Raw genomic sequence first — 25,996 nt, forward strand, 5'->3', positions numbered from 1 at the left:
TATGCAATTCATTTGAAACTGGCTTCCCAGTCATACAAAAACAGAAACACTAGTCAGTTAAAAATACCCTTGCACTATACTACATGGAATTTTAATCAATCCATGATGAGCCATGGGATTGAAAATGAAAAGTAATTTCAGCCTGAGGTAGCTTGCACCTGAAGTAGAAAAATAAAACTAAACAATGCCACACATACACTAGATCAGTGGTTCTCAACCTTTCTAATGCCGCGACCCCATAATACAGTTCCCCATGTTGTGGTGACCCCCAACCATTTATACATCACCGGGTGCCAGGGACATGGCCAAAGAAAAGGGGGAAAAATGGCTGACAGCCTTGTTTGGCGACCCCCGTCAAATGGTCGTTCGACCCCAAATGGGGTCCCGACCCACAGGTTGAGAACCACTGCACTAGATGTACACTGAGTAATTAAAAAAAAAAAAGCTCACAAGACAGAAACAAGAAAGTGCCCTTCATTTTTGTGATGTTACTAGTACCAAGGTAATCACTTTACAGCATTCAGTGAGACCATATAATTATCACTGAGTAGAAAGAGCTATGGATACTTACCAAACAAGAACATGGACCATGATCTTCTGTCTGGGATATATAGTGTTGAGGTCAAATGAGTATGTTTTTGAGGTCAAGGGCCATTTTTGTAGGTGTTTCTGACATGCCAGGAGTCAATCTAAAATAACTGGACAAGATCAATATAAGAACTTAATGAAATTAATTGTAAATTCTATTTACATATATTGATTATTAGGCTTGCACAAAGCTAAAAAGTAATGCTTTGCTTGTACTTGGCTTCAGACAAAGCAGCATTCCAAAATTGCTTCACAAACCAACCTCCTGCCTCTAAACAGGAAAAATAAGAAATTAATAAATATAATAGAATAATAATTATTTTATATTTACTTTATATAAATATCATCATTCTAGCCATTGTCTATTCACTGTAGGATGAAGGCCTCTTCTGCATGTTTCCAACCTATATGGTCCTGAGCTTTCTTTTGCCAATTGCAATCAGCAATACTTGCTGATGTCAATCCATCTTGTTTTATATATAAATATATAAAACTCTATATTATAAATATCTTATGTACAATATTATTATAATAAATATTACATACATCTATATCTATATCTATATCTATATCCAGGGTTTTTTTTTTGTCATAGAACGCTCAGAATGGAGTTCTGGCACCTTTTTTGGATGGAACCTTGTAGGGTAGGCAAGATGGGTTGTATGACATGTATGAGTTCCGGCACCCCCCTTTTTTTTTTTTTTTACAAAAAAAGCACTATCTAGATCTATATCTGTATCTATATCTATATCTATCTATTCACAATCATAATAATTTCTTCCACCACACTGAAAATTACTGTTTGTCAATCTCTGTAGAAACTGGATGATGGGAGAGAGATGCAGCTCTGGGACTGTGCATTTCCCATTTGAAGACATGTGTGATCATGAATGGAGGCTGGACATTCCATTTCCTGGCCTATGACTTTCAGCTCACTTAGCCATGCTAAATGTGGATTACAAGTGCAGCCAGAAACACTGCTCAAGCTCTCTGAGAACTTCTTACACTATGAAATAGACTACTGAAAAATGAATCTATATTTAAAAAAGAACATATAATGGAACCATTTGTGGTTGATTTCACATGAGGTCCTAAAGAAAACAAGACTCAAAGGAAAAACCCCTTGGGAAACATTCTTGCATATGGTAAGGTCCTTCTAGAGTCCAATATTGTCTTTGCACTTATCTAAATGTTGCTAAGAGAAAAGCGAAAGAGGAATGAATCTGTGTTATTAATATTGTTTTTCCTTGATTTATTTTTTTTAGCTGCCTTCTGGATTCTACCAGAGACAGTTTACATAAGCAAAACCAAATTTGGTTGAATGATATGTATTTTCCTTTCTCTGAGTATTTTGGAATAGTACCACATGCATTTATATGTAAAACTTTTAAATTTAAAAGAACCATGTGCTTGGAATTCTAAAGATTAACTTTGGCCTAGACTTTTAAGTGGAATTGTAGCATTGGAAAGTGAATGGATTTTCCAAGATTACTCATTAGCCTTTGTGAATTTCTTCCTTAATGTCACCACCTTAGGCTTAATTAAAAGCAGACACTGATAGAAAACTAAACTGGAAGAAACTATAACGCAAGGTATGGGTTGAGCTGGCAGAGAAAATATGAAGTAAACCTCACATTGCTCAAATGCAATCCAGGTGAGCCTTATGATTTATGAGGCTTCTGCCCACTATAAAACAGTGAATAATAGAAGTGCAGATAAGGAGGGTCTTTGGTCTTCTTTTTCCTCACAAGGACACTTCCTCTTCCTCTCATAGGGGGATCTGCACATTCAATCTGTATTTGCTTCCCTTTCTTGTTCATTTGCTAGATCTTGCTGGATGGTCCATATGAATTCCTTCTGGCAACTGAATGCCTTCTTTGGCTGATAACATGGGGAGCTGTGACTTAAGCTGGAGCCTTTAAACCCGGCTGATCCCACTACATTTGCAGTATCTGAGCAAGGAGAAAATGTAGATATGTGGTTCAGATCACGCTTCCCTTTAAAAAAATTGCTACCTATATATTTGTAAAAATCTGGGGGGGGGGCATTTTATCCATGTGTACAGTGTAACCAATGTAAAAAAAAAAATGAATTCTAAATATATGCTGAGAATAGGTCACTAACAAGTATAGATGTGTCAGACCACAGATGAGAGAACAAGGAATACCAATGATAAAGTAACGCAACACTTGGTATTTGGGAAATGGGATGTGACTTTTGGTTGAGTCACATCCAATGTTTCAACGGACTGCAATTTTTAAGGTTTATTAGTTAGAGACCAAATAACTCCTTAGTTGTTTCCTGTTCAGACAAAAATGGCATTGTTTATCAAAAGTATTTTAGGCTGTCTCACATGCACATTATTTCTAGAAGCTATGTGGAATATTACAATGCAATCTCACATTACATAGTGATATGATATTTGGTTAATGACACACTATTTTCCATCTGAACTCCCAATGTATTTATTTGGAAAGAAGAACAGCCCAAGGCATCTCATAGGAAGACTTTGCATCACTTTCAAATCAGGTCAGATGATACAGGCTTGTTTTGAGAACTGGCATTTTTCTGGCTCTCTTGTCAGCCAAAAATCAGCACAAAGGTGACCTTTTCTTATGCAAAGCTGATACTTGTGAGACTCTGTTTTCCAAGCAGTGGGAACTCTTCCCTTTCTCAACATGCCACCCTTGGCAAGGCAATAAATATCTTGAACACTCATTTTTTAGCAGCAGAAGATTCCAAGATGAAGCTTAGATGAGCTACTTTTCTTGTATATGCAAAAGAAATTCTTAATAAAGATTATCACCTGCTGCAAACTCTAGGGATCTAACCGTCATTGTATGTCAGCTTTAGGTTTTAGATTCTGATTTCTTTCTCCTACCCTTATAGTGGAACAGGTTTTTTTGCTACCTGTGTCTCAGCCTTGACTGTTGAGAACATCTTCATAGTGCTTTGATAACTGCCTGTTTTGGTCCCTGATTCTTAACTTCAAGCCTTGCTAACTTTAGCTTTTAGACCCTCTACTGGACTCAAGCAAGCCATTCTGTGTCAAAACAGTGTGTGTGTGTGTGTGTGTGTGTGTGAGAGAGAGAGAGAGAGAGAGAGCAAACAGACAGCATAATGTCTGAGGAGAAACAGACAGCACTTTGTAAGCTGTCTATTTACCCTGTGTATGTACAGTATATGCATATGGGAAGAACTGCAAAGATCAGCAGTCAAGAAGCCACATCAACTCCAGTTGAGTCTCAGTGTGGAATTTGAGGAGCTTGTCTGGATTGTTTGATATTTCTTTCTGACTCTCCCTAACTCCTCCCATTATAGTAGGAGTCAACTTCAGTTGAAAGATACTAGAAAAAGCAGGTGAACATGAAGTTATCTGCAAGGTATCAGAAATTAATGATGATGCAATACAACGAGAGTCACAAGGTAATAGGATGTTTCCTTTTTTTCCCTTCTTCTTTTTAAACAATTGTCCATTGTGTTACTCCCTGTTATAGAACTTGTGATTTTGTGTAGTAGCAATTAATTTTATTTCCTTAATCGTCCCTTGAGATTTTTTTTCAGGGACTAAGGAGAGGGATTTTTTGGGGGTTTGTTTCTCCATGCCTGTTCAGAAGAGACAACACTGATGGAATGATAGTATTTTTACCGAGGTGGAAAAAAAATCAGTATGACTTATGGTGACTCCACTGTGTTCTCTGTGTCCAAGGCAACCTAGTGAAGATAATTCTGGGGTTAGTTTTAGCTGTGTCGGAGGGATTTGGGGAATGAAAACGATGGTAGGGCGGAAGTGTCATGAACAGGAACATAATTCAAAGCAGGAACATAGCATTCATGGAAATAAGGCAAAAACTTATTGTTCATTATGCATTAAACCAGAATAGAAAATATTTTAATATGGAAAGAACATTTCCATATTAAAAGGGGCAGAGTTTCATTATAAGCACCCATTTCTTGGTGGGCACACACTAATGGACTAATTTGTTACTTATTCCTGTGTTCAAGTGGAAATAACTGAAGGAATACATACAAGCTGGGCACAACAAGCTTTTATGAATCAACTGAAGAAAATTTTTAAAAAGCTAATGAAACTCCACCCAACAACGCAGGTCTTTCAAACTACATAAGTTGCAGTGAGGGCCCAAGGGGTGTTTAATAATAGACACGTAACACTTACACATAGCACAAAGGACCATTTTTATCCCACATAACATGCTGCCAAGAAGCAACCAATATAAACAAAGTTGCAGCCTTTCATACATTATTTCCTCTATTGTACTGAACATATTTTCAAGACAACTTCAGATCAAATTAATATTTCAGGTGGTTTCTGTAACGTATTCTCCTAAAGTCAAGTCCTGTTCTGAAAATCCCTTACCACCTTAATTACTGTATTGTCCTAAGAGTGGGTTTGCTGGCATGTGTCATATAATAAGAATTGTGAAAAAAATCTTTATTATCTGGGAGTTCACCATGGGTTTTCTTGGCTAGCATATTCAGGTGTATTGCAAAAGAGACTTCTGTAAAATGCATACACATTAAAAAAATAAATGTAATGAGAAATCTTCACACAACCCAGTTTTGGTTAACGCCACTCATAATGGCCTACCCTAGAACCTTTTTCCCATGCTGAACAGAGATCCCAATTACCCACCACTGAATTGCTAGAAATCCATTGCTGATCTCTCTTCAGCTGCTACTGCCTGTTTCAATTCACCTGGCATTTTTGTCAAGAAAAATGCCAAAGCTTAATAGATTTTGCACACTGTTTGACTATCATTGGATGGCAACAGAATTGGGAGCTGGAGGAATTCCACATTAACAGTGGTAAAGCTAAAGACCACTTAAACCTGTATTAACATGTGTTAGATGAAAAGATGAAGGCAGAAAAAAGATGTTGGGAAGAAGAATGAGTACACAAACTGGAATGTGGAAAAGAAGGTTGCTGTTTTGTTTCCTTTTTCTTACTGTTTTCTTTGTTCAGTTTTATTAAATAAAGCCAAGAGAGAGCGATAACATCTTATTGTGTCAACTTTGAGATTGTGACCCTGAGGAAGTAGACAGGATCCTATGTGCAACAAGTTATTACATTTATGTCTCTTCTGACTAATATATGCAGCCAGGGAGGGGATGGCAGCATAGGTAATGAAAGTGATACCGGTAATTACTTTGGCTGATCCACTTTCCTGCAGCAGGAGGCTGTGAAGGCAGAGATTCATATCCTTATCTTCTTCTTGCTTATTTGTTTGTTGCCTTTGAATGAGTCTTGATTCTTGATGACTGCCTTTATTTATTTATTAAATTTATATGCTGCCCATTTCACTGCTGCAGCGACTGAGTGGCTTACATATTGATAAAAAGGTAATTCAGAATGATTAAAAATTAAGAAAGATTAAATGAAGACTAAAAACCAAGAATATAGACAACATCAGGATGGGGTTCTTCTCTCTATTCCATCAGCCACCCCCAGTATAGAGACCCCTATTGGAGTCCCAGGCCAGCAATCAGTTTTAAGACTCTTCCAGAAAGCCAGGAGGATAAGGGCCTTGTAAATGTACAAGCCCATGTGGTTTTCTTGGCAACATTTTTGGGAAGTGGTTTAGTATTACCTTCTTCCTAGGGCTGAATCTAGTCAATTTGCCCTTCATGGGGTTATCCTTGAAGATAACCTGAAAACTTCAGCTGGCAAATAATGTAATGGCCTCCCTCCCGACTAGTGTATCAAAACCAGTGTATCAAAACAACTTCCATTTTGTGGCAGCTGCACTGCCTGCCAGTAGACTTTCCAGGTCTAAATCAATCTGCCGGTAATTACTTATTAAGTCCTATTGAACTCTTACTATCTTCTGGACCATTCTTCCAAGTGGAACCACCCCACCTGGTGCAGTCTACTAGTTGGGCACATAGGTCTGATCCTCTGAAATAAGATCTGTGGGACAGAGGTTCATAGGACAGTATCTTATAGCAGTCCCCTGCTTAGAACACTCTTTTTCCTGAGGTCAGGATATCCTTAACTAGGAAGAGTATGAAAGTCTTTTTCACAGAGACTTTGAAATGGGGATTCCCAGCAATGGTAACCAGTGGAGGAAGATGAGGTTGTTTGTATGTGGTTTTAGTGTCAAATTGTGCTTTTATGCTTTTAGTACAGTAATCTGGCTAATGTGCAATGAATGGGTGGCTTACAAGTTTGCAGTCTATCAGTGAGTCAATCAAACACATTTTAAAGTCATTATTGTAACCACCTAGTCATTAGCTTATGTCCTCTACAATGCTCCAGACTCCATTTCACTCTAATGAGTGCACTCTCTTTTACACACACACACACACAAACACACACACACACACACACACAGAGAGAGAGAGAGAGAGAGAAAGAGAGAGAGAGAGAGAGAGAAGCGCAATTGCCTCTCTCTGTCTCTCTCTGCAAAGGCAGAGGAGGCTGGGAGCCACAGAGGAAGGCTCAAAGAGCCGCATGCGGCTCCGGAGCCGCAGGTTGCCGACCTGTGGTCTAGCAGTTAGGGTGTTGCCCTAGAAACTAGGAGACTGTGAGTTCTTGTCCCCACTTAGACTTGAAAGTCAGCTGGATGACTTTGAGCCAGTCACTCTCTCTCCATCAACCCACCTCACAAGGTTGTTGTTGTGAGGAATATAGGAGGAGGAAGAAGTACTATGTATATTTGCTGCCTTGAATTATTTATAAAGTAATAAAGGTGGGGTGAAAATATAATACATTTAAAACGTGGTAACTCTTTCCTTTTCCTTTCTTCTGGATTCCAAGGTTCAAAAGGGCCAGGCTTCTGGGCTTTCCTTCCTTCCTTCCTTCCTTCCTTCCTTCCTTCCTTCCTTCCTTCCTTCCTTCCTTCCTTCCTTCCTTCCTTCCTTCCTTCCTTCCTTCCCTTTTTCATGGAATTGTGATTGTAATTGTGATTATTTGTTGCAGGATCATAGTGACTCAGGGACAGCAGTGATTTTTTTCCTCTTTGTTCTCAGAATTGTATGTTGACAGGAGTGTAGACAATTGCTGATTGCTGTCAGATGGAGCAATTTAGGGAGTGTGAATGGTGGCAGTACGGAAATGGCCTGAAAAACATTTTAGGTCATTGTGGGCTGGGCTGAAGGGCGGGGGTGGATAAATGTCTGTGGCCATGAAAGAAAGGAAAGAAGTGCTTTGTTATTTTTCTCTGCGATTAAGCAACGAAGCATTTGAGAAATGTTCTCAGAAAAATATCTTCTGAGAAATTTCAATTCAGCTCTGCTCAAATTGGCTCTGGGAAAAAAAAAAAGACACTATAGGAAAAAATGATGGCACTCTACAGCAATTTCTCAATCTGCTAACATGCTGAACTTGGAAAGCTGGCTGGAGAAACCAGTCTTTGGACAAGCCTGTTTTGACAGGACTTTCAGCAACATGAGACTAGACCAGGAGTAGGCAACCTTGGCTCTTTTATAACTCGTGGACTTCAACTCTCAGAATTCCTCAGCCAGCCAGGGCTGGCTCAGGAATTCTGGGAGTTGAAGTCCACGAGTCATAAAAGAGCCAAGGTTGCCTACCCTTGGACTAGACCAATATTGGTAATGCTGCAAGGGCAATAATATAAATATTTGATTTGTAGGCGGTTTCTCCGGGCCATAATCTGTTCTACCTGCTTCCAGTTTCTTTAAAACTCCATTGGTTCAGAGCAATGAAGTTTGCATTCCTTTATTGATGTTCTGTTTTTCTGCCTCATTATGGTTTCAACAAGCTGATTTTTTAATGTAAGTAGAAAACAATATTCCTAACAAATTTAATTGATGGTGGGTAGATGAAAACAACCCCAGAAGTTGTGGTTTCCTTTCTCTTTTGAGAAACAATGTCTGGCCTGCTTATTCCTGTCTTTTACAAGATGGCGGCTGAAGCACAGATCATAAACCTCCGGGATGAGAGGTTTAAGCAGGAAGGTTAATTAATAGACAAGTTGGTAATTTATTTCTATATTCTGTTGCAGGACCAGAGTGCCACCGCCCAACAACCATGGTATAGTGGTTATGGTACTGGCCTAGAACCAGTTTGCTCTAGTGCAGGGGTATCAAACTTGCAACATCATGTGACGTATTGCGACTTTTTTGCCATTGCCGGCAATGGGGTGGGCGTGGTTTCACTATGATGCATCCGGTCCACGGGCTGGCAGTTTGACACCCCTGCTCCAGTGGTTAACTAAAATGACCTTTTTTTTTTTTGCCACAGCTATTAAGTGAATCACTGCAGTTGTTAAGAGAATCAAGGAAGTCATTAAAGAAAACTGGCTTCCCCGCTGACTTTGCTTGTTGGAAGCCTGTTGGGAAGGTTACAAATGGTGATCACATGACCTGGGACAGTGCAACTGTCAGAAAATATATGCTAGTTGCCAAATACCTGAATTTTGATCACATGACCGTGGGGATGTTGCAGTGGTCATAAGTAGGAAAACAGTCATAAATCTCTTTTTTCAGTGCCATTTGAATGATTACTAAATGAATGATTATAATCAAGGACTAACTGTACTTATCCAATCCCAGTGGTGGGATTCAGCCTGTTCTACCGGTTCGCAGAACTGGTAGCTAATTTTTTGTTGCCCAGGCCCAGAATGGACTTCAGGAAGTGGCATTTGCACAGAGAACCGGTTGTTCACATATTTGAATCCCACCACTGTCCAATCCCACCCACTTGAAGTTAAGAATTGTCATTGGTGGCTGCTTTTCTCATTGGCAGGTAAGCTAAGATGGAAAACAAAGCCAAGAAATTCCACCAAGATCTTTCCTTAGCTAATCTCACATTAAAATGGAAAAGATACCATCCCTGTCTCTGATCTTGTTACAGTACTGAAGCAGAATAAGGCTGGGCCACAATGGCAGCAGTGCCATTGTGCCAATGTTCCAGACTGCTGACTCAAGGCCTAGGAGAAATGCACTTTAACATTGCTTTGCAAGCCAAATGAATACACAATTTTAAATATTTCAACCGGCTGTTGAATGGAAAAGCTATCGTTCGTGCTGCAAACAACCTTACTGGAGGGGAAGGCAGTGCAAACCAAATGGCAATATTTTAAGAAAACTCTGTTTTCATGCGACATTTATTAGCAACTCATTCTTCCCTCTCCCCATCACAGGGAGGCTTAGAAACTAAACAAGGAAGATGAAATCATAGGAAAATAAACAATCCTTGCAATGAGGCTTTGCTAAGCTTCCAAATCTAAACCCTCAACTTGCTTTTCTGAGTAGCACTTCTGAGTGCCCTAAAGATGAAAAAACAGAAACCAAAAAAAAAACCCCAGAAAAAAATGAACAGTGAGATGCTGATGCAAAAAAACAGACCTAAGTCATCACTTTTTAACAAAAACTAGCAAAGAATTGGGGAAAAATCTTCATCATATTGCTTCAACCCTCAAAAGAAAATCACAGGTGTATCTACAAAAGAAACATCTGAAGTGCCAATGCAGATTTTATTCAGGTGCATTAAGAGAAAATACAGCAATTCGCTCATATTATTGAAAGCTCCAGATCTGGGCTGAAAAGCAGACTAGCTTATTCTGCTTCTTCATGGCTTTTTGGAATCAAAAGATACAAATTAGTTCAATTCTGGGGTTCAGCTTTGAAATGACACCACAATCTTTGACTAGGTTTCAGAATTTCAGAAAATACCAATTAAAGTATTATAATTTATTAAGTTAGATGATTATGGCTATGAGGACAGAGTTACTGCAACACTGGAAAAAAGGCATAATACTGATGATAGATGATTGGAATAATATTCAGTAATGGCAAAATTAAAGGTATATACACACAACCCTAAACCTAAATTTAACCAAGAATGGCTTCCATATATACTATACATTACAAGGTAAGATAAATACAAGCACTTAAGATATGGTTTCTAAGGGTTACACTTATAGGTGCTGTAAATTGGTTGGAATGTAAGGAAGGGTGAAGTAATGTAAATTAAATATTTATATTTTAGCATTTTGTTAACATTTATAAACAATAAAAATCTTGATTTCAGCATTAACCTCAAAAATGTATACTTTTATATAATAAAACAACTGTACGTTGCTTAGTATTCTTTATCTTTTATGAATGTTATATTGAGCATTAATTGTGTAACTTCACTAATTCTTTGTCCTTTTATCGGTATTACCTTTTTTTAAAATGTATTTTTGTTTGAAATAAAATAGGAAAAAAAGATGCAAATTAGTCCAAAATCATTTGAGGGGATCCTCCCTGACACACACAGAGGTTAATCATACTGCAAGCTCTTACAAAATAATAAGGGCACGCTCAATAAATGGTAGTTACCCAGTTATGTTTGCTTGGCTTTACAATTTCAAATTTAAGGAACTACTTTTATAAGTAGTTCATAAAAATATATAACGCAAAGTCAAAGGACTAAAAATCCAAATCTGTCAAGATAGAAGAACATAATTTTTACTGATCATGAGCCTCTTAAAGGACAATGGGATCCTCTGTTAATGTATTTTCCTTGCAAAATATTAATGTGAGGGAAAGATGAATACTTTTCTGCATCAAATTCCAACCAAGGCCCAAAGCTGCCAATTCTAATGAGCCATTAAAGTGCTAGGTCATTAGTTATCCAGAATGTGCCTTCTTATTTCTATCCTCATCCCCAACTACTGGGCGCAAAGCCAAAGAACAGTATCATGACTTAGTGTGGTGAGATCAATTTCAGTATCTGTACTAAATGTCCATGTATGACCTAAGATCTTCTTTGAAAATATATTCCTGTTATAGACTCCTATTTTTGGTAGAACAAATAGGTCTTTGTAAAGTTCTGATGGGGTGGTGAGTTGATTTAAAGGTGATTCACTTGAACCCATCTGCAAAGTAAAGAAACACTAAGATCAGAACAGCTGCATCGCTTCACTTCAGCTTCTTTTGCTTCAGTGAACTTCAGAGTATTTGCAGAAATATGTAATAGCCATCTGCTACTCCAAGTAAAGTCAGCAACTTCTATAACAAACCAAAGTGATGCCAAAGTAATGATATATCTGGAACAACATTATGGAGATGATATGATTATATATGTGCAGCATGGCTTTTGATGCTAATATTTGTTGCAGCCTTTGCATGATGACATCAACATGCCCATGTCATCATTCCCTTCCAAGGAGTTTTCCAGACATGGCCATTTCACTGGAGAAGAGCTTTTAAAAACTTTAATAGGGTTGCTTGATTTCTCTGCCTGGGACATCAGCTGCCTTTTGCCTCAATATACAGCCTGAATGTTAATCAATCCCCAAATACTAGGCTAACTGTTCCATTTTACACAGGAAAAGTTCCTATTATCTAGACCACAAGTGTCAAACTTGATTGCGTCATGTGATGTATCATGACATATCATGACTTTTTTGCCTTTGTGGAGCTGGGATGGGCGTGCCTGCATGTGATGCATCTGGCCCATGGGCCACCAGTTTGACACCCCTGATCTAGACTCTTGTGAAAGGCCAAATTTCAGGCTTAACTGGAGGGTTATGACAGATACCAAAATGTCAGGGAACAAGCTACTGAAGGAAAAATTCATCACCTAGGACTTAACAGCTTGTAAAACAGAAATTATACTTTTTATTCTCGTAAGTAAAATGCCTCATTTTGAGTACATTATGTTTAAATTTCAGATTCTGTGTGGCAGTGGATAAAGAATAGCATAATAAAATGATGCACAGTTTCTGTTCAGTCCTTGTACATGCTACAGATAATGATAAATGACCAAATTTTGAAGTTACCTTCTTGGAGACATAATCCATTGTTAGCTGATATCAAAAAAAGGAGAAAGAAGGGGAATTAAACCAGGATTGTAAAAAAAATATTATATAGCCATACAAATCTACCCACTGTATCGATTTTGCTTTCTGAATTCATGGAGATGTAATGCTAAGCCTAAGTGGATTTTCTCCCTAGGGGATTTCCCCAAGTATTTTGCAAGGAAATGTAGATAAGGTGGGCTAGAAAATTCAGTCCTAAGCATCCAGATGTGCCACAAATCTATTGGGGATGTCTGTTTTGTTTTCTGAATTCATGGAGACCTATCACTAAGTGAATTTGTCCCCCCAATGGGATTTTCCCCTGGAATTTACCAAGAAATGTAAATAAGGCACACTTGAAAAGTCAGTGCCCTTCTAAGCATACAGATCTTTTATGAATGCATTGTTGATGCGTGTTTTGCTCTCCGAATTCCTGGAGACCTAACCATAACCCTAAGTGAATTTTCTTCCTATGGGATTTTCTCATATATTTTAATGTAGATAAATATAGATAAGAAGTCTCAAACAGTGAGCCCTCTCCTAAGCATACCAGCCGTCTACAAATCCATTGGTAATGTTAATTTTGCACTCCAAATTCAAGGAGACCTCAGCCTAACCCTAAATGGATTGCCCCTATTTTTTTTCCACATGTATTTTATCAGGAAATGTAGATAGGGTATGCTTAAAAAATCATTGCTCACCTAAGCCATACTGACCTGCTATGAATCCATTGGCGATGTCCATTTTGCTGTCCAAATTCATGGAGACCTAATCTTAACCCTAAATGGATTTGCCCTCCAGTGGGATTTTTTCATGCATTTTACCAGGAAAGGTAGATAAGGTGGACTCAAAAAGTAAACTCCTATTCATGATGTCTAACCCTAATCCTATTTGCCCCAAAATGAGACTTTCACATGTATTTTATTACAAGACCATGGAACTCAAAGAGGATATATTTTCTTTTTCACATGATTGTATCAGTTTTACTCAAAAATTAATGACTTTTTCAGTCCTTCCAAATTTGTATCCCTAATGAAAATAAGGTTTGATAAATATATAAGTAAATAGTGTAAAAACACATGCTATAATAAGCATGTTAGTAATGTGTTTAGACATTCAGCTTATAATCATGCATTTATATTAAATCCTGTAAGATGCAAGGCTTTCAAAATTAGTCAGGATCTGATCAACACTGGCATTAGAGCAGGGGTGGGGAACAACAGCCCTTTCATGACTTGTGGCCTTCAACATACTGGCTCAGGAATTCTGGGAGTTGAAGTCCACAAGTCATAAAAGAGCCATCGTTCCCTACCCCTGCATTAGAGGGATATAAGGATATTGTTAATAACATCATTCCACACATATTACATTTTCAAACCATGTTTTAAACAGGTGCATCCTGTCGTAATGCATTTTGTTTTGTACCCATACATCACTAGCTGCAGGGAGTGGGCCCAGAAGGCATATTTGTGCAAACATTACTCCTTTTTTCCCACACAAAGGAATGCTCATGGATAACACTATCTGTAAACATAAGCATCAGAATATTGCCAGCCTCAATCTTTTCACACATGCAAAACCAGGTTTCATTGGAAGTAATGCATAGAGTGTAGCTTTAAGATTATTTAAATTGCCTTCATCTTTCAGGGCAACCAGGCATTTCAGATCCTGTGACTTGTCCTAATCCAAAACCTTTCAAAAGTTGATCATTGATTGATAATTCAGTATGAAACCATAGCTTCCATTGTGTTGCTTGAAGATTTGATTTGTCCTTAAAGCTGTATGATTATTTTTAAGGAAGTTGACACAAAATCATGAAACTGACATAAAAAACCTCCAAGCTCATAAATCTATTTTAATAATACATTGAATGAGAAATTGCTGAAGTCACATACATCAAAAGGTGTCAGGCCATCTCTGAAGGTCTCAACAAGCAGGAGTTTTTAACATAATTGTTAATTAATAAGGTGACTTTTAATCTGTCTCACATGTAACCTAGAATTCTCCCTCCCCCCCAATTTAAATTCCACATCACTCTAGCTCAGTGGTTCTCAACCTTTTTAATGCCGCGACCCCCAACCGGTCGTAAGTCGAGGACTAAACCAGTCGTAAGTCGAGGACTAAACCGGTCATAAGTTGAGGACTACCCAACCGATCATAAGTCGAGGACTTTCCCTGCCCGAGAGCGCCATGCATGCATGGTGCCGCCCCCTGCGCCAGCCAAGGCGTAGCTGGCAAGCGGCAGAGACGGAGCAGGCCGACCACCGGCTGGGCCATCAGCTGGCCCAGCCCAAGGGAGGTAAGGCACCCACCGGAAAAGGGGAAAAAAATGGCGGACAGCCTTGCTTGGTGACCCCTGTGAAATGGTCGATTGACCCCAAATGGGGTCGCGATCCATAGGTTGAGAACCGCTGCTCTAGCTACTCTAAACTGATCTGCAGCTCATGAAAGCTTATGCCGTTTGATACAATTTATGAGAAAAGATGCTATCAGACTGCTGGGTTTTTTGTTTTCTTTTTGCTTCCATCACATGGTGTCTTGAGTTGATACATATTCACATATCCAGGAGGCATCCAAGCCAGCTTTCTGTATATGCCAGTTCATTGACTGCGAATATAATATGGTTGTTTTGCCATAATTTGGGGGAATAGGATGATAACTTCCACCTTCTCCATTCAAGACAAACTATTACTACTATAGGTAGTTCTCAACTTACAACAGTTTGTTTAGTGACCGTTCAAAGTTGCAGCACTTAGGACAGTTTTTCACTGTGGCAGCATCCCCATGCTCATGTGATCAACATTTGGACGCTTGACAATTGGTTCATAGCTATGCCTTTGCCATGTTCAAGGGTCATGTGATCCGCTTTTGCGACCTTCTGACAAGCAAAGTCAATGGGAAAGCTAGATTCACTTAACAACCATGTTACTCACTTAACAGCTGCAATGATTCACTCAACGACGGTGGCAAGAAAGGTCGTACGGTGGGGCAAAACTTACTTAACAAATGTCTCACTTAACACCGTACATTTTGGGCTCAACTGTGGTTGTAAAAACTCGAGGACTACCTGTATTCTGTTTCACTGCTTACCTTACTTACAGTGTACTGTAATGCATGCTGAAATGGCATAGGAAGCTGCCTTATGTGGAATCAAGCAATGGTGCATTAACTTACCTTTGCTGATATTGATTGACAATAGTTCTGCAGGAAAATCAGCAGATTTCCCCCCCCCCCCAGCCTTGTCTGCAAATACTTAGGATTGAACCTTTGAACTTCTGCAAACAGATCTGCTGTGTCTCATTGAGCTATGGTTGCATCCCCTTCATTACAGTGAGAACTCTAAGAATTTTCTTCAAAGCAGCTCATACCGAGAAATGATATATGACCTTGAAAATTACCCGCAGTGTTAGTTTGGATGATGGCTTCTACCCTCACTCCCATCTTTATTATCGCTTTATGTACTATGATCCAAGTGTTTTGAAGACAAACACACAAGGGTGGTATGAGTCAAAAAGTAAAATTGGGCCTAGCCAAGTAGTATATCTCAGATCCCCTTCCCCATTTTGTTGTATTCTTAACAATCTGTATTTAGAGACTGATGAAAAAGGAATCTTTTTTTTCTTCTTTTTTTACTTTCCATTCGCCATGGAAGCCAAGGGCAAGAGGAAGTAATGCAGCTCAGGAAACATTCGGCTTCTCACCGCACATAACATTTGTGTTGGAAAAGTTACCATATGGCAGAGGATGTGGGAAAGCAGTTCAGTATAAAGAAACCCACAAAAATAAGTAGTTCCTTTTATTCTACTTCTATAATTATAGCCTGAAATGTACACACTTCCTAAACTACACAATATATATCATTTTACATCAACCTCACAGGTTTAAAATGGGAAGCAGAGCAAGATATGCAGGCATTTGTTCAAGTGTGTTTTTAGGCTATTTGCATTTAGAAATGGAAAATCTGCCTTCAAAATCACACGGGGAGAAACTTTTGAAGAGCATATATTTTTTGTTTTAGAGCTGTTGTTATGAGTTGGTATCAATGGACATCTGTCAAGACCCAGATCTTATGGAAGGACCTGTCTAAACACAGAAGGTGTGCACAATGATCTTCCTACAACACTGGTTGCCCACTTGCGCATCCTTTTGCACTTCCAGAAGGACACCCATGTGCAGCTTCAGATGCTCTCCCTCTCTCCCTCTCTCCCTCTCTCCCTCCCTCTCTCTCTCTCTCTCTCTCTCTCTGTCTCTCTCTCTGTCTCTGTCTCTGTCTCTCTCTCTCTCTCTCTCTCTCTCTCGTCTATCTATCATCTGTGTATCATCTCTGTTGTCTGGGACGCTACACATCCTCTTCATGACCTGTTTTTCTTGTTATCTTCTGGGAGGAGGCTTTGTGTATATGAAGCAGAACTTCGAAATTCAGTCACAGTTTTGTTCTCAACCTTGAGAACTCTGGTTTCCTCTTTCTGCTATCTATTCAAAATGGCAATTTCATTTTTAATGTGTGCCAGTGTGCTCACAGTAAAAAATGACAATAAAGGTTATCTTACCTTATCTTAGCTTATCTTATCTTAGCTTAGCTTGCCTTATTATCCTATCCTATCCTATCCTATCCTATCCTATCCTATCCTATCCTATCCTATCCTATCCTATCCTATCCCATCCCATCCCATCCCATCCCATCCCATCCATCCATCCATCCATCCATCCATCCATCCATCCATCATCTATCTATCTATCTATCTATCTATCTATCTATCTATCTATCTATCTATCTATCTATCTATCTATCTATCATCTGTCTACCATCTATCTACCTCTATGAGTATTGATGTTTTGAATTTTGGTGCTGGAGAAGAAGCCTGAGAACCAGGCTCAAAATAGTCTGCTTTGGACCCATTATGCAAAGACTCACTTCTCTGGAGAAGTCTCTAATGCTGGGAAAAGAAGAAGGAAGAGGAAGAGGACAACTAAGAGCAAGATGGATGGACTTGGTTTCAGTGGTGATTGATGGACTGCTGAAAGACCTGAAAGAGCAGTTTAGGGAAACTTTGTCATAAAGAAAATCTATTTATATGGTCAAATTGATGGGACATAATCAATTAATCAATCAACCTACTCAAATACTTTCAAGCCATGTGACTACACATAGAGGCAAAAGTAGTAATAGGGAGGGATACTAGAAGGGAATCCAGATCCAGTCAGAGAAAAATGCCTCAGTACATCCTGGACATAACAAGACAAAGTTTTTGTGTCGTGGGGATGTGTTACACTGTATATGGAAACAGAAGCCAAATCAGCCATCCATGCCCCACTTTCCTCATTTTGCCAAATTACTCAAGAGGAAAATTTGCAACCTTTTGTCAGCCTTTTGCTGTGTCTGCAAGTTCACATTTCATTTGCAATGCCATAGAGAACAAGTGGAGGAAAAAATTGGAGTCTTTCATCCAAGAAGGAACATCTAAATTACTACAGAATTGGGAGTGGTCTGTTTTCCTTGAAACCCATGAAACGTTCATAAATAAGAGGGTGCATTTTCATTTACCTAAAACAGCCTGTTCAATTCCCCTTTCTCTCTTCAATCAGAATAGAGCTGTAAGGGACCTTGGAGGTCTTCTAGTCCAACCCCCTGCTCAAGCAGGAAACTTATACCATTTCAGACAAGTGGCTGTCCAGTCTTTTCTTAAAAACCACCAGTGATGAGGCAAGCTGAAGGCAAGCTGTTCCACTGGTTATCCTCTCACATCACATCTAGAATTTGGCTGAAAGACTTTGTATATTTAGCTTTCAATTTTAAATCCTGCATGGTAGAAGTGTGATTTTTATGTGTGTGTGTGTGTGTGTGTGTGTGTGCGTTTTAAATTATATCCAACTTGAGCTACTTATAAATGCAGTTTATTAGTTTTTACAGTTTTTAATATCCATCCAAATAACACTGAGGTTTGGATAATGCTAGATCAGGGGTGTCAAACTGCCAGCCTATGGGCCGGACACGTCATGTGGAAGCCGCGCCCACCCCATTGCCAGCAATGGCAAAACAATCCTGATACGTCACGTGATGTCACGTGACATCGCAAGTTTGACATGTCTGTGCTAGACGATAATGATAATGAAGTTAATAAGGCTGATGATCATTACCAATGTGTCTTCCTAGACTTTTTTATTTGAGTGTTGCTACATAGAAGTCACTTTCACCATCAAGAAGAAGTTTCATGGGATCTATGAAGGATGTGAATTCCTTGGAGGAAAATGCCTTGGAGATGCAAGATGTGAAGTTAAATTCACATGATGTAAAATGTGCAGAAAGCAAATAACCCTACATTAGATATTTTTTAAAGAAAGGACCTTCTACCAGCTGGTATTTTATCTTTAAGCTGACTTGTCTTTTTTCAGCTTTTATCTTTGTTCCCCAACTGCTCCATTTGTTCCTGCATGTTCAGCCCTCAAACACTTCACATCACCCTGAAATGCATGATTTTTCAATCTCCATTCAGAAATTCTCAATATTCTCAGCTGTCACCTAGGAATGAGCTCTATCAAGAGAGCTGAACTGCAACTCTTGAGACAATAAAAAGCAATCAGACTATTTGATCTACATACGCAGAGGCTTTCCAGGCATTTCATTAAGATACCCTTTCACAACAGTTTCTTCAAACTGATATTTCCTGGATTCTCTGTCACTTGAGCATTTTTCTATCATTTTGGCATTTCTTTACTGGTGACACTCATCTACTTGCATCTACCAGACAATAAACATTGTCAAATTGACAAAGCTAGAGAGATTCTGCATTGCTTTGTGACTGGCAGGTCCTAAAACCTTGGAAAGTTTCACTTTGTTTATGTACTTAAAACGTTTTAGTTTAATGAATAAAATCAAGGGTGTGTATGTGCATGCATGCATGCATGCGTGTATATAATAAAATTAACTTTGGGAAGCTGAAAAAATTAGCATATTAACCTGGAAGAGGGCAATGGCAAAATTATTTCCATTGCTACAATGAAGAGTGCATGGATGCATTTCTCTTTCCCTCTCCCTCTCCCTCTTCCTCTTATCTCCCTCTCTTTCTCTTTCTCTTTCATCTGCTAAAACAGTGGCTCTCAACCTTTTTAATGCTGTGACCCCCAGCGGTCATAAGTCGAGGACTACTCAACCGGTCGTAAGTCAAAGACTACTCAACTGGTGTAGCACCGTTTGCAGAAGGGACTTTTGGCGGGTTCAGCAGGGCAGAGACAGCCCGGACAATTCCTACTGGCTTTTGAATGCCAATAGAATTAGACTCACCTCAGTTATGGTGGTAGGTCAAGGACAGGGGTCTTCAAACTTGGCAACTTGAAGACTTGTGGAATTCAACTTCCAGAATTTATTCAAAAGCCAATAGAATAAAAGGGAGTAGCACAGCTAAGGAAAAGGGGAAAAAAATGGCGGACTGCATTGTTTGGTGATGCTCGTGAAATGGTCCCGACCCACAGGTTGAGAACCACTGTGCTAAAAGATTGTTTTGCTAAGTAAGTACACACCGTGACCATTATCTCTTTTGTTAGAAAATAAAAGTCAGATTGATTGCTATGCTAAGAAAATTGAACCATTAGCATTTTTCTTAGGCTGTTGAAAGTGGAGAATAGGATTGATCCTCCCTCAGCCATCCTGGCCTCTTTTATGTCCCCACCAATTGCTTCTAGGAAGAAGCCCAGTTGAAAGAATTTCCATGGATGAAACTTGGCCCTGCTGAGTTAACTGGAGATCTCTCGATCTTAGCCCGACTCCTGATTTCTTTGAATTGCTGTTAAGGTTGTCATATTCTGTGTTTGCCCGTATTTGCCTGTTAACAATTCATCACTAATGTAGTTGGCAAAATGTTTCAAAAGAATTTATTAATGAATTTAACTATGCCTAGTCATCCTTGCATAAACATTAAATAATTCAGGCCCTGCTTAAATGCTAATAGTCTGCTGCAAACCCGCAAACTGAAATGGCTTCATTCAAGACGATTAGACTTTCATCTTTCACCAAAGAGAAAGAAAGCAAGCACTCATTTGCTACATTGCTACTCAGTGAGGTGAGAGATGGGAATGGAAAGTTAAGTTAATTTAAACCTAATCCTCTGAGTAGACAATCATCTCAATTTATGCATCCCAAATCATTTCCCTAAAATAGTAAGGGAAACACATTAAGATCTTTGCAATGCACAACCAAACCGACATGGAATGCACGGAAGTTTGTTCTCTTTCAAGCAGTGCAACCTTTTTGCAAAATGTATTTATTTATTTATTTGCATTTTAGCAGTCTGTATAGCGATCTTATCCCTGTGTTCATACATGTTTTGAAACTTCAATTTGAAAAATTCTCCAGGCTCCTGGGAAGAGGCTTCCTGTGTCAATAAGTGGCTAGGTCAGGCATGTCAAATTGCCGGCCCGCGGGCCAGATGCATCATGCCAAAACCACACCCACCCCATTGTCGGCAATGGGGGAAAAGTCGCGATACATTGACTTTGACATTGACAAAGTTTTACATGACATTGCGAGTTTTACATGCCTGGGCTAAGTGATTAACTGGATGGGGCTTCCTGAAAAAGCAAGGCAATATATGGTAAATTACTCTCAGCCAAGTAGACCAATAGTTAATCTGTGATAAGGCAGATTCCTATAATATGGAAAATACAGATAGTCCTCGTCTTAAACCACTCAAAGTTAAGATGGCATTGAAAAAAAAGTTGTCTTATGACCTTTTTTTACACAATCGTCATGGCATCTCCCATGGTCACACGATCAAAATTTGGATGCTCAGCAATTGATTCATATTTATGACGGCTGCAGCATCCCAGGGACATGTGATCCCCTTTTGTGATTTTTCTGAGAAGCAAAATCAATGGGGTAAGCCAGATTCACTTAACCACCATATTGCTAACTTAACAACTGCAATGGTTCACTTAACAACTTTGGCAAAAATATGAAATTGTATTATGATGCTGTAGTATTGACATTGATTAGCGATTGGGTGAATTTAACAAATACAGAAATACTTCATTTGGAAGGCTGGGACCTATTTTTTGGATGGCATGCCTATTTAATATTTAATAAAAAAGTGGATTGGGTTTTTAAGTCTCATATTATAAGAAACTCTTTGCTAAGAGTGTGGAGAAAGTATTATAAAAGTGACTTCAAAATACCATTATGGGCTATACCTCGGCATGCCATAGAAGGTATAAGGAAAGGGGTAAATATGGACAAGGTCTCTTACGTACAGTTATTAAGATGGGATGGCCAAGACTGGCAGTTAAAATCTTTGGAAGAGTTAACACATGAAAACTTAACTTATTCATGGTTCCAATATAGACAAATAGTGGATAGATGGAAGATGGATTGTAAAATGGGCTGGCTTAGAGAAGATGAAATTTTTTTAAAACAAGTAAGAGATCAAAGGCCAACCCATATTAAGAGAGTTTATGGGGTTTTAGTGGAATTAGATTCAGAACTTGAACTAGTTAAAGATTGTATGATTAAATGGGCACAGAATATTGGTGAAACGATTTCAATGGATACTTGGGAACTTATTTGGATAAGAAATGTTAAATTCACACAAGCGCAAAACTTAAGAGAGAATTTTTATAAGATGTTTTATAGATGGCACCTTGACCCAAAGAAAATGTCCATTATGTACCCTAATCTACAGCCGAAATGCTGGAGATGTGGATATTTGGATGCTACTTATTACCATATTTGGTGGACGTGTAAGCATATAAAAGCTTTTTGGATTAAGATATGGTGGAATATTCAAAGAATTTTTAAAAGGAGGGTAAAATTTACTCCGCAATTATTTTTACTAGGTATTGTTATTGACTGTGATGCTAAGGAGGTTATATTGATGTTAAATTTGATTACAGCCGCTAGGTTGTTAATAGGACAATATTGGAAGAAGGAATCTTTGCCTACTTTACAAGAATGGTTTCATAAAGTTTCGTATTTGGCAGAAATGGCAAAGATTTCGGCTTTCTTAAAGGAGCAATCTCAAGAAAAATTTTTTGCGGTATGGGAAAAATGGATAAATTTTATACAACATAATTTGGATATGGAAAAATATTATTTAGCCTTTTTATAATTTGTAATGATTGTTTTTTCTTTCTTTCTTTCTTCTTTTTCTTTTTTATATATATACATTTTTTATGTATTATTATTCATATATTTTTTTTTTTTATATATATATATGCTTTATTCTTCGTCTACTTTCTTCTTTCTTCTTTCTCTCTCTCTCTTCTCTTTTTATTTTTATTTTTTTTTTCTTTTTTAGTATATATTATTCATTTTAAGGTTTATGTTATGTATATTATTATTATATATATTATTACTGTGATTTTTATTATTATTATTAATTATTTTATAAATTGCAAATGTTATTTTTAAAATATTTGTTAAATAATCCTATATTCAGTTCTGGGAAGTCGGGGGGGGGGTGGGGTGGTTGGGGAGGGGGGGGTGGATTTTTATTTGTAAAACTTTTGAAAAATTTCAATAAAAAAAAAAAAAACAACTTTGGCAAGATAGGTTGTAAAATTCATTTGAGAAATCTCTGGCTTAGCAAAATAAATTTTGGGCTCAGTTGTGGTGGTAGGTCAAGGACAGGGGTCTTCAAACTTGGCAACTTGAAGACTTGTGGAGTTCAACTTCCAGAATTCCTCAGCCAGCCAGGGCTACTGGTTCTGCTGAACCAGCTGAATTCCACCACTGAATACAGCTCTACTTCATATAAGAATGGCAATTGTACATGTTCTGGTGAATAGGAATGATCAACCAGCATCACCATTAGTAAAATTTCACGTTATACTACTGCTAATTACCTCACTCCAAGATTTTCAGTGCAACTAGCATTTGTTACGAAGTGTTATTAAACAATGTGTTTTACTATCGCTCAGATTATTTATGCACACTATAGTGATTTATCCTTTATTAAATTAATGAAAGGTTAAAAAGTCAAGAAAAAAAAGCCACACAGGTTTTTTTTTCTTTCCTTCCTTAGACGTAAATAAGATATTCCAGGTAAGAGATGAAATAACATAATGGATTTTCCTCTCCCCCCCCTTTTCTGATAGTAATAATAAAAGGTTGTTATACTGTTGACATTTGGTGACAGGCTCAAAGATGCTAAGCACATTTTCTAGGCCAAGTAGGAATTTAAACTTGAATCTCCTAATTTTATTCTAGTACAACTAAAGAGGCAGCTTGGTGTAGTGGTTAAGGCACCAACCTAGAAAGTAGGAGACTGTGAGTTTTAGTTCTGCTGTAGACACAAAGCATGCTGGGTGACCGAGGGTCAGCCATTGGCTCTCAGCCTTGGGAAAGTGGCAACAGCAAACCACTTCTGAAACCTTGCCAAGAAAATTTCAGCGATTTGTCCAGGCAGTCACTAGGAGTCAAGACTGACTTGAAGTCACTCACCACTCCACACCCCATCCAATAACTGCTATATCACACTGAGGGCTATTCTCCAGTTGCACTTAATTAGAGCAAAAACATTGCCTGGCAAGATCTGCCTTCTGTTATATCCCATAGCATCTCCATGGTGGCACAGTGATTGAGATGTATTTATTGCAGTCCAATTTTGCCCACAGGAGTTTGATCTTCACTAGCTCAAGGTTCCAGCCTTCCGAGATCAGTGAAATTAGGACCTGGATTGTTGGGGGCAATATGTTGACTCTGTAAACTGCTTAGAGAGGGCTGTAAAGCACTGTGAAGTGGTATTTATATCTAAGTGCTATTGCTATTGGCATCACCATGGTGGTGCTGTGATTAGAATGTAGTTATTGCAGTCCCACTTTGCCCACAGCCAGGAGTTTGATCTTCACTGGCTCAAGATTCCATCAGTAAAATTAGGCCCCAGATTGTTGGGGGCAATATGTTGACTCTGTAAACCACTTAGAGAAGGCTGTAAAACACTGTGAAGTGGTATATAAGTCTAAGTGCCATTGCTATTGCCTTAATTTTATTTTCCCCCATCCCCTTTGTTAGGCTTAAGTCATCGTCAACATCGTCATCATCATCGTCATCACCACCACCACCATCATCATCATCATTGTTGGAAGTCTTCTAATCCATCCCCCTTCTCAAGGGAGCGACCCTATACCATTTCAGACAAATGGATGTCCAGTCTCTTCTTAAAAGCCTCCAATGATGGAGCATCATCAATAGCTGAAGTATAATCTTTATTTGGGCATCCTGAAAATATTGCCTCCAGGTGTGTCAACTCTGTTAGGCTTTTTCACTGTGTAAGAGGGAAGCAGGTGACCAGGAACAGAAGGAGGGCAAAGATCAACAATAGGGACAGCCAACTTCAAACTGATACAGTTTTCTATTGATGCAGGGATTTATGGAGCAATTCAACTGATTGAGAAATCAATTCAGCAATGCAAAACGGCCCTGATCCCTGCTCATAGTCATTCATGGCTTGCTGTACTTTATGGGGGGGGGATTTCTGAGCTCAACTTCCACATCGAAAAGCAAACAGAAGTGAGCAGCCACTTTTTTTTTGTTGTTGTTGTTGTATACATGCATGGCATGCATTTTCCCTTTGGCTACAGGGAACCTGCTTCTTTGTGGAGCAAATTTAATAACTGCTGTATCAATTTGATTTTTATTACAGGAGATGAATGCCAAGAGGATGGCCTGTTGGTCTATAATTGAGATGGTAGAAATTAAATAGCAGGTGATTAATCTGCGGTTTTTAACTAAAATCAGATTTTTGTTTCCAGTTTAAGGAGTCTTTCCCCACTAGCAACCTCTCTCTTCACGCATGCACACATATACATCTGCATGTGTGCACGTGCGCATACACACACACACACACACACACACACACACTTTCATATCAGACATGGGTGACTGATTTCAGTTGCTATTCATTTGAGTGTTAAAATTCAATTTACAGTTCCACAGATGTTCTAGGATTTTTTGAATTTAATGAAGATGACTCCGAGGGATAAAAATGGACTTGGAGACCTCTAATGCCTTTGGAGATCAATGGATTCTGGATGAAACCCATCCAGCTTGATCACAGCTTTGATTAGGACTCTTCCATTATCTTCTTTGCCTTCCTTGTTTGTTTTGCTGCGTGAAACGCAGTACATGTCAGAAACCAGGAGGGGAGGGACTGGGGGAAGCGGTGGGGGGGAATGTTTTCCAGGAATATTTACCTTCATTCACCGCAAAGCATTCACCTTGCTTTGTTTCTGAATTGCACAGTAAATGCACGATACATTTTGCAGCACCTTTTTGCAAATATTTAATCAGCAGAAAAGAAACAGGATGCTTTTTTTTAATTTCAACTACTGGCTGCAGATTAGAAATATTGGTGAGACAGGAATCATCATAATCTTTTTAACAACAACAAACACCTGGTCTTAAAAGTAGAACCAGGTATCTTTCAACATTGTCTGCTGAAAATGGCTGGATGAATTCTGCCAGTTTTTAAAAGGGCAGGGGGAAGAATTCTCCAACCATTTCTCAAGGACAAGATTAATTCACCCTTAACAGACAGCATAACGCTGCCTTTGAAAAGGCCCCAGCAGAATTGCATCTTTTAATGCCTTCTTTGGTGATTTAACTGAGGCTGGAGAGCCAAGGAGATTGATGAGCTGATTGTATACAG

This window comes from Crotalus tigris, unplaced genomic scaffold, assembly GCF_016545835.1.
Source record: "Crotalus tigris isolate CLP2741 ecotype Arizona unplaced genomic scaffold, ASM1654583v1 scf7180000024439.5362192, whole genome shotgun sequence".
Taxonomy (NCBI): Eukaryota; Metazoa; Chordata; class Lepidosauria; order Squamata; family Viperidae; genus Crotalus; species Crotalus tigris.